We start from the raw sequence: 9,085 nt of genomic DNA on the forward strand, positions 1-9,085 counted from the left end.
TGCACTGCTTTGAAGAAAGCAAAAAAACAAAAAGTCTTCTGCTTGAACTTATAATGGTAAGCGGTTTTTTTCAGTTCAGTCCAGAACAACAAGAACCTTGTATGGCACCTTAAAGATTAATAGCTTTATTGTAAAATAAAACTTTTCTTCACAAGAACTTAACTAGCCTAATGTATTATCTTCATTTAGCAAAGACACATACATAGATAAGAAAAAAATGTGAAAAGGAAATTATTAGCAAATTTTATTTGGTTTACAGCTTGTTGAGGAATGAGCAAAGTCTCCTTCCTCAGTTAATATTATAAAGTCAGATCTGTTCTGGAGAGATTTTTGTGGCTGATTGGATGACATTCTCTTTTGTTGTGTATAACGCTCCAATGTTTTCATGAATATTTAGTCATTATTACCTTATTATTATGGATGTTTTAATATTAATTCTTCACATTTATTACCATGAATGTTTTATGTGTATTTTGTTATGTTGGTTACTGCCAGGAATTGTTATGAAATACAGTGGTATACAAGAGTGTAAAATAAAATAAAATATTCATTAGACGTATATCCTGAGTTTCTTCCAGAAGCTCAAAGCACCTACAACTCTTTTTCCCACAAAAATCCCATCAGACAGGGTGGGCTAGAGATATTGATTGGCTCATTTAACAAAAGTGCTAAGTATGGACTTCAGCTTTGATCTTCCCAAACCTAGTGCAACACCTTCACCACTGTACATCTTAAGTTTCTACTGGGGATCTATCCACCAAAAGAATAATTTTCCTGCTCTCACACAATCTCTTGTGTTATTTTCCAAATCTGGTCCAGAGGGCTGGGTAGTGCAGATTTCAAGTCACGTGAATGAGGACAAAAAAATCTGCTCCTGTTATTTATTTATTTATTTATTGAGCTCTTTGTAAATGCCAACTTCTTGTCTTTGATACATTAGAACACTGCATAGAAATGTCACAAATTGCATGTTGTACATTTCCTGATCTTCTGAACCAAATATTTCTGTATTTTTTTCATCATTTAACTGGGATACTGTTTCATGCATCTGATGGGGATGTCTAAGCTAGAAAAATAAAAGCCATATTAAATCTATGTAAGATTTCTCTAGAGTCTTTTTTTCACTTGCCTCAAGGGTTTCTCTTCTAAAGCAAGTTTAATCATGATTTAAGTCGTGCCTAAAGCAGCACCCACAAGATCTTGTTGCTTTCATCACAACAACATCACAATTACATCCCTTTTTATGTGCATTTGACATAACAACACAGTTACAAAAGGGCAAGGCTTGTGTTGTAACACTGCAATGCTGTTTTTGTCACTTGGATACCCCTTGTCACACCCTGCACAGTGTTTAGGCACAGAAGTCCTAAATGTTATCCCACATTGCTACTTGTAGATTATGTACCACAGAGGTTTTCCAAATTAACAAATCAGAAGGTGCATAAGGTCTATAAAAGTACAATATCAGTCTCAATGATTACTATTCTATAATGCTATTAATACATTATAAAATTCTGTAACAAAATAGTATTTAATAAAACACTATATTTGTTCTTAAAGAGAATTTGTGATCCCTATTTGTCATGCTAAATTCAGAAGATGCGCAGATTCTGAGATAACAGAATTATGCATCAACCACAAATTTTGGCCTTTGCAAAAATTCTGTGCAATCATTCCATTTAAAATGTTTCAGGCAACTTCTATTATGCAAATATATTTCCACTTATGTAGCAGAATGTCTTCTTCTGTTCTACTCATGCATCCTGTGGACCTCCTAAATCTTGCCCTGGAGGTTTTCCCATTTAAATACAATTTTTAGCTTTACCTAAAAGACATTTTTTAAAAAAAACCTTTATACCTACAACTAATATCACCAATCAATTCCGTTTATTATTATATATTATATCAGGGGGGGAAAGGAAAGCAGCAAATTATTTATGTAATTATTTGGCATCTTGTTCATTCCTGTTCAGAAGGTACAAGACCATCAAGCTCTTGAAGCCTAACTGGCTTTTTAGCAATCTGTTGCTCTTCTAACTTTGTGTAAATGAATGCCAGGAGTTTATCTTTTAAAATAACTTTTAACTGAAATAAATGTAATTGAATACAGGGCTGTCTTTCTAAGAATTTGATTTTTAGGAAAACTAGAACAAAAGGAATTTATGTGAGCTACAATTCCTGTAGTCTGTTTTGGAAGACATCCTTAAATAAACTAATACACAAACTAATGCACTTTACATAGTGCATTAAACTATCTCCTCAAAGCATAATTGTTCATTATTAAAAATGTCCAGGTTAAATAAATTTTAAAAATATAATGGGCAATATTGCATCTGAATCCCTACTGAAGCTAAAGTCAGAGAAGCAAATGGCTATTCAAAAGTTGCACATAAAGACTTAAGCATAAACATTAAATTAATTAGCTGAACAATTCTGAGAACAGTGTAAATGCATTGAATTGCATCATTTTCTAACAACAAGGAACTATTTGCAAAGTTGTACAAACCACAGACCATTTTCCTAACATTATAGTTGTCTTAGTCAATTCAGTAAAAAAAAGTACTTTCCTTATGCTTGTTAAGACTGTAGCTGAAATAACACATCATCCATGCAACTGCAAATATAAGTATTAGTCCAGATGTACTGTTCCCTAAAATAAATCTATGCCACATTTATCTACATATGGATTTTAATGTAATTAGTCTCATTGTCATTTTAATGTAAAACTTTTATACTTGCCACTTAAGTATCTGATCATTCAGAGCAGATGGCATGTACATGCAAACTGACAATTCAGCTGCAGCCTAATCAAAAATACATAATGGAAAAAATCAAAATTTATGTCTGCTATAGATTTAGTATGAAAGTCTCAGGTGCTGGAAAATGAACCCAGGGAAGATTAGTGTATGTAACAATATACCAAATCAATTATGCTTTTGCAAATATTTATGTCTTTCAGGGTGTTTTCTGAATCAAGCTTCTTTGTTGTTGTTAAAAAAATGTTTGGAAGTAGTCAAATAGTTCACTTGTGATCTCACAATAAATTACTAACTGGCAACCATATACCCCTTTCAGAAAGGAGCCTTTGATTTCAAATATTAGTATACAGTATTTTCAGTAACTTTCTGAGACAGAAACAAGGAACAAATCTCATGGCACTATAATTAAATACGTTGTGCAAAGAAGAAGGAAATAATCTCACTCTGATAATCTCTAGTCTCACATCACTCTAAACAATCTCACATCAGTAAAAAAAAAAAAGAATATACAGTTGTTCATTTATTCCATTTTATATTGAGACAGATTACTACAGATTACCAGATTCTTTCTAAAAGAAAAAAGGAAGCCAAACCAGATGTTTTATTTTAAAATCAGTATAATAATCTGAACTTGATTGAAAAAGAAAGAAGGAAGGAAGGAAGGAAGGAAGGAAGGAAGGAAGGAAGGAAGGAAGGAAGGAAGGAAGGAAGGAAGGAAGGACAGACAGACCCCTCAGAAACGTTTTTGGAAAAGAATGTGACTAAGTATAATCTAATTAATTTACAGCATGATCCTGCTCATTTAACTTTTTAAAGTAAATTTTGATAATTTAATGGGCTTTACTTCCTATTAAGCATTGGGTTTATTATAAAGATAATTGGAAACAGGCATACTGCCTAACGCATTGTGAGCAAGAATCCCACCATTGCACTGGTGTGCCTTCTATTCTGTCATTATTGATGACTTGTATTGTGAAGTGTTAAAATGGTGTATGTTTTGTTCCTAAAATACAGTGTTTTAGTAAAGCAGAAAATTAAAGAATTTATGGTGATTATCACAATAGGATTCAGAATTCATTTCTTCTGCTAACCTTGGCCTTGTTGGCCATTAACAAAGAAGCAAGGACAGTAAGATTTTCCAAAGGCAAAGCTGACTATTTTTGGGGTTTTAGTTAAACCTCACAGAAAATGTTTTCATTCATTTACCAGCCAGAGTGAAAAAAAAAAAAACTTCTAATCAAACTAAATTATGGAAATCATTTATCTCAGCATGAAGACATTTGATCAACACATATAGTTTGCCAGGGATCATACAGAGTATTTTCTTTGTCAAGGAACTAAAATAAGAAACTTGTTTCAAAGTATCAGCAGCTATATAATAGTAACTATTAGAGCAGAACCAGATATTGACCAGATGGGAAAGTAAAGTAGTAGAAATAACTCCTTCTTTAAACACTGCATCTTAAAAATCAGCAAGGTTATATCCTACAGAATTCTGCAAGCTCTGGTAACAGCACCAGCTATGACAGTCTCGGCTTCAACATCCAAAATTTTCCTTCTGATTAACACTACATCCCTACATTCACTCAGTTCAAAAGGGAGTTCTACATCTCAGTTTTATTTTGCATAACTTGAGTCTCCAAATCATCACAGTCAACATTATTCCATTTATATAACACTATTCCTCTCAAAAGACTCAAGGTGAGGCCAGTGCAAATAAATACAAGGTTATTATATTAAAATGCCTTCAAATTTAAAAAAAATAACTCTCAAATTTCATATAAATAAGCATGGTTTTATTTGCTATCTGAAAGTATAAAGGTGGAAGCCAAACATATTTCTCTAGGGAGAAAAACCAAACTCAGAATGCATCACCAAGAAAGTATCTTGGATGTTCACACCATGGGCTATTCCTCTGAACAGAATCACAAGCAAACCCCACTAATCTTAAAGTATGGATCAATAATACTGTCCCATAATGGAATCTTGCCATGGAAACAGAAAACCCCCAGTTACTTCCCAGTAGCAACTGTGCAGGGAAAAATAATTCCTATGACATGCTGTTTTCAATTCCTACCTCAATCATATTAGCAAGACATCATGGCCAATGACAGAGCCAACAGAGGAACACTCTTCCTGTTTCTCACCTGATGAAAGTAATCAATCAAGGCAGTTTCTTTATTGCATTTAGTCTACTCCTATTAGTCTAGGAGTGGACAGCGAAAGTTTGGGGAGGGAGGGAGGAAGATGATTAGGGAGAAGGAAACATGAAGGAAGCTCATTGTCCAGAAGAGAAACTCTTTTGGAAAAGTCAGGGATGGCAGTCAGAGGAATGCAAATATGGGAGCTATGCTTTGAATTATCTCAGGACAGAAATAATTGACACTTGGGTCTCTAAACTGTCCTGTTACATGGACCAGGGTAGCCCAAATACTGCATTGCTTTGCTCTGTGGGAGAATAAGACACTCTTTTATGTGACATATCCTGTAGTTTCCCATTCGTCCACCGCATCGCTCCAATGAAAGCAGAGGTGGCTGTCGTATGGGCATAGATATAGCGAACTTCGGTCTTCGGCTATGATAAACAAAACGAAATAATACAAAACCTCTTCTGAAATCTTGGAGCGGTGGGGCCAGCTATAGGGACTGCAACCCTGCAGTTAAAATGGGTCACTTCTCTAGCCCGATTTAACGCGTCGGTAGTTCATGAGGGAGAATGTACAAAAGGACCGAGAGGGAGGGCAACCGTGCCCCTTTGTCGTCTATGTCTCACCCGATCCTAAGCCCCCATCTCTGTCAAGAGCGCCAGATACTCGGCAAATCAACGCACAGCCCAGGAGCAGCAGTGGGTCGGGGACTCACCCTTATCTGACGGGACGGGAGGGGGCGGGAAGGAGAAATGCAGGCTTGGTATGGCAGGCGAGCCCCCCCGCCCCCCCCCGCCCCCCCCCCCCCGCCACGAGCTGCGCGAGGAAGAGAGAGCTGCGAGGCACCTGTTGGCTCTGGGGAGTTGCCCGCGCAGCTGCCTTCTCCTCAGGAGCAGCGGCAGCAGCTGCCAAGGGCTCGAGTCCGGCGCACCCCAGTGAGCCTTGGCGCCCTGCCTCCCTTCTGGGTCAACCGCCTTCTCAGCCCACCCAGGCGGCCAGAGCCTGCCCAGCGTGGCTCAGGCGCCCGGGCGGGATTTAAAGGCAGAGCGCGCACCGTGCTGGTACAGGCGGATACCCTCGCGGTCCCATCCAGCTGCCAGCAGCTGTACCTGCCTCTCCCTTCGCCGCCGCGCCTTCGCTCCCTCTCTCCCTGACGCTTCGTTTGAACGGGGCAGGGTTTTTTTTAACCCCACGGTCTGCAGCAGCTTGGACCCTTTCCCAATTCTCTACTGGGGAGCGTGAGCCCTGCCAACCGGGACCCAGAGGAAACCCCAGCCCCCAGCCCAAAGGTATTGCGTCCCCTTCCGCTCCTCTTTCACTCTGGGGAGGGCGAGAGGATGCCTCCCCAGTTTATCCGCGGAGGCTGGCCATTCCCTGACGGCGCCTTCTCTCTCTTCTAGGTGCGGCCATGGCGCCCGTCCTGCTCTTCCTAGGTGAGTATCCCACTCTCTGACCCCTAGCGACGTTTGGGGAGCGCCATGCAAACGCACACCTTCAACATCAGTTCAATATCCGAGGGAGGGTGCTCGACGGCAAGCACCATGCTTCGATGCGAAGCTTGCCTTTCTCCGAGGGCGTCGTGTAAGCCCCTTGCCCATCTTTGATTGCAGGTGTCGTCTTTCTGGCCAGAGCTGCGAAGGGAGGTGAAAGCTCCGGTGAGTTCAGAAAAATCTTCTTCATCGATTGCAGCTTTCCTCCTTCGTTCTAAGAATGAGAACGTTTCCGTATTCCCCATCTTTAGAGAACTTTCTTTGGCCATTGTTAATTATTAAGATTCCCAGAATATCTTTTGACTCAATTTTAGGTGTTTCCCTATACAACCTAAGATAGTTTGCTATTTAATCAGCCATTCTAGCATCAGGATGCCTCTTGTTTCCTTTTTCTTCAACGTAAATAAACTTTTTATTTAAGTGTTAAATTACTGTTCAGAAGTAAATGCAGGATTCTTCTTTTTTCTTTTTTCCCATGCATTACAAAATCTCATCAAGTAAGGGACTCTATTGTTTTAACCAAGATACAGCAACTTAGAAAGTAGTATTTGCACTTTTTATAGAAATAAAGTTAGCTTAAAATTATATGGGGACATAGTACAGTCCTCAGTTGCAGGTGTTTTATCAGTTTTAAAAAGCCAGCACTAATGGCGAAAAATAACCACATTCAACTTTTCCTGTGTTCTAAAACGTAAAATCCAAAGATGCACTTCTGTCATACGCAATACGTCAAAGGCAACTTTGGAATTCTGAATCTTACCTGCTTGCCCCTCCCCAAGTCCCTATTTCAGGTGTAGCAGAACTTTATGCTAACTTCTTTGAAAAGTTACTTTTCCTGCTAGAACATTTGTGAAACTAAAACACAAATGCTGATGGGTGCATTGCTGTAGAAATTAGGGGGAAAAGGTAACGCCTCAAAAAATGGCCCAGAAAAATGAAATATAATATGTTCCACTTGTATCAACTTCTTATTTCCATTATTAGGATTACAGTAGCTTACTAAATCAGCATTTCATCTCAGTCTTCTACTTCATAATGCTGATAGGTATTGGGCATGCTTGTTATGATGAGTTCCAATTCTGGGGTCCCTGTTTGAATCTTATCTCTCATTCTATTGTTTTTCAAGTTGCTCTTTATTCCTTGTGCTGCCTCTTTTTTTTCTTCTGTGCGGAACTGATAGACTGAGTTTCTTTCATGTAGTCCTGATTCAGGTGGAGTAAGCCTTTGAAAAGGAGTTCGTTTTTGTGCTGAACATGGCTGCTGGCGGAGAAATAAACTGTGCTTTTGTCAGTGAGGAAAAGTGATGTGTTTCTGAGTTGTATGGAATAATATAGACTTTCTAAGTTTTGTTTATCATTATGTAAGTAATTGGCTGTTACTCTAAAGGAAACCAACTTTATCCAAATAAATAAATAAATAAATAAATAAATAAATAAATCTGTTCAATCATGTCCAGTTCGCAGAGACCGCCTGGACAATTCCCTGTAGTTTCCTTGGCAAATTTTTTGGAACTGGTTTGCCATTGCCTTCTTCCTCATAGTGGTTAAGGCACTGGGATAGAAACTTGGAGACTGAGAGTTCTTGTCCCGCCTTGGGCACAAAGCCAGCTGGGTGACCTTGGGCCAGCCACCTTCTCTCAGCCCTAGGAAGAAGGCAATGGCAAACCACTTCTGAAAAATTTATCAGTTTTAGAGCCTTGTATTTGCAGGTAGGTTTTAGCAATGTCATAGAGATACATGCAAATAATTACAATAGAATCCTCTTTTATGATTTTATATTCACTCATATAACCCCCTCTATTATTTGATTTGTGAATTGATGATTGAATTAAATGCTTACAGCTGGTTCAGAATGTGGCATTGCACATAGTGTTGGGTGCCCCTAGGTTCTCCCTCTGTTGTGTGAACTACACTGGCTCCCAGGTTTTTTCCAGATGCAGTTCAAGGTGCTAGTTATAACCTTTAAAGCTCTACATGGCATGGGGCCAGGTTATTTGTGGGACTGTCTCTCCATGAAGTTGTCTACCCCTCCCACCATATTGGATACAGTAGACATGGTCCAGGTCCCTTCCCTTAAATGTGGCCATCTAGTGGGACCTAGGAAGCATGCCTTTTCCATTGGAAGCTCCTGCCCTGTAGAACACCATTCCCCTTGAGATCCAGCAGGCTCCCATCCTCTTTACCTTCTGGAAGGCTGTAAAAAGCTAGCTCTTCCCCAAGTGCTGGGATAGGCTGAGTTTGAAGCCTGAAGATGATGCTGTTGGCTGCATCAGAGAAGAATGGTTGTGGCAGCAGGTTTTTATCTTTATTGTTTTTTGCTTTTATTGTTTTTGACATCTCTAGGAATAACTTGTAAGTTATTGGTTGTTTACAGAGCTTGTAGATAAAATAATTGAGCTATCCTATAAGGTATAAAACAATTATAAAACAGTTTAGATCATACTTATTTTGATGTGTATAGGCTGATCGTTATAACAGTTTGGAATGGAATAGGACACAGAATTAAATTAACAAAAACAAAAGTATAATGTCAAATAATTTTGAAATATAATTTTCTGCCATATTTAGGTATATGGCAGTAGGCATCATAGAGCTCAGAATGAAGAATATTTTGCATCTTAGCTCCTACATGGCTAGTTTGCACTGCATTGATCATTGCTAATAGAATTCCCAATTCAATTTTAGAACTG

Source organism: Candoia aspera, chromosome 1, assembly GCF_035149785.1.
Source record: "Candoia aspera isolate rCanAsp1 chromosome 1, rCanAsp1.hap2, whole genome shotgun sequence".
In the NCBI taxonomy this organism is placed as follows: Eukaryota; Metazoa; Chordata; class Lepidosauria; order Squamata; family Boidae; genus Candoia; species Candoia aspera.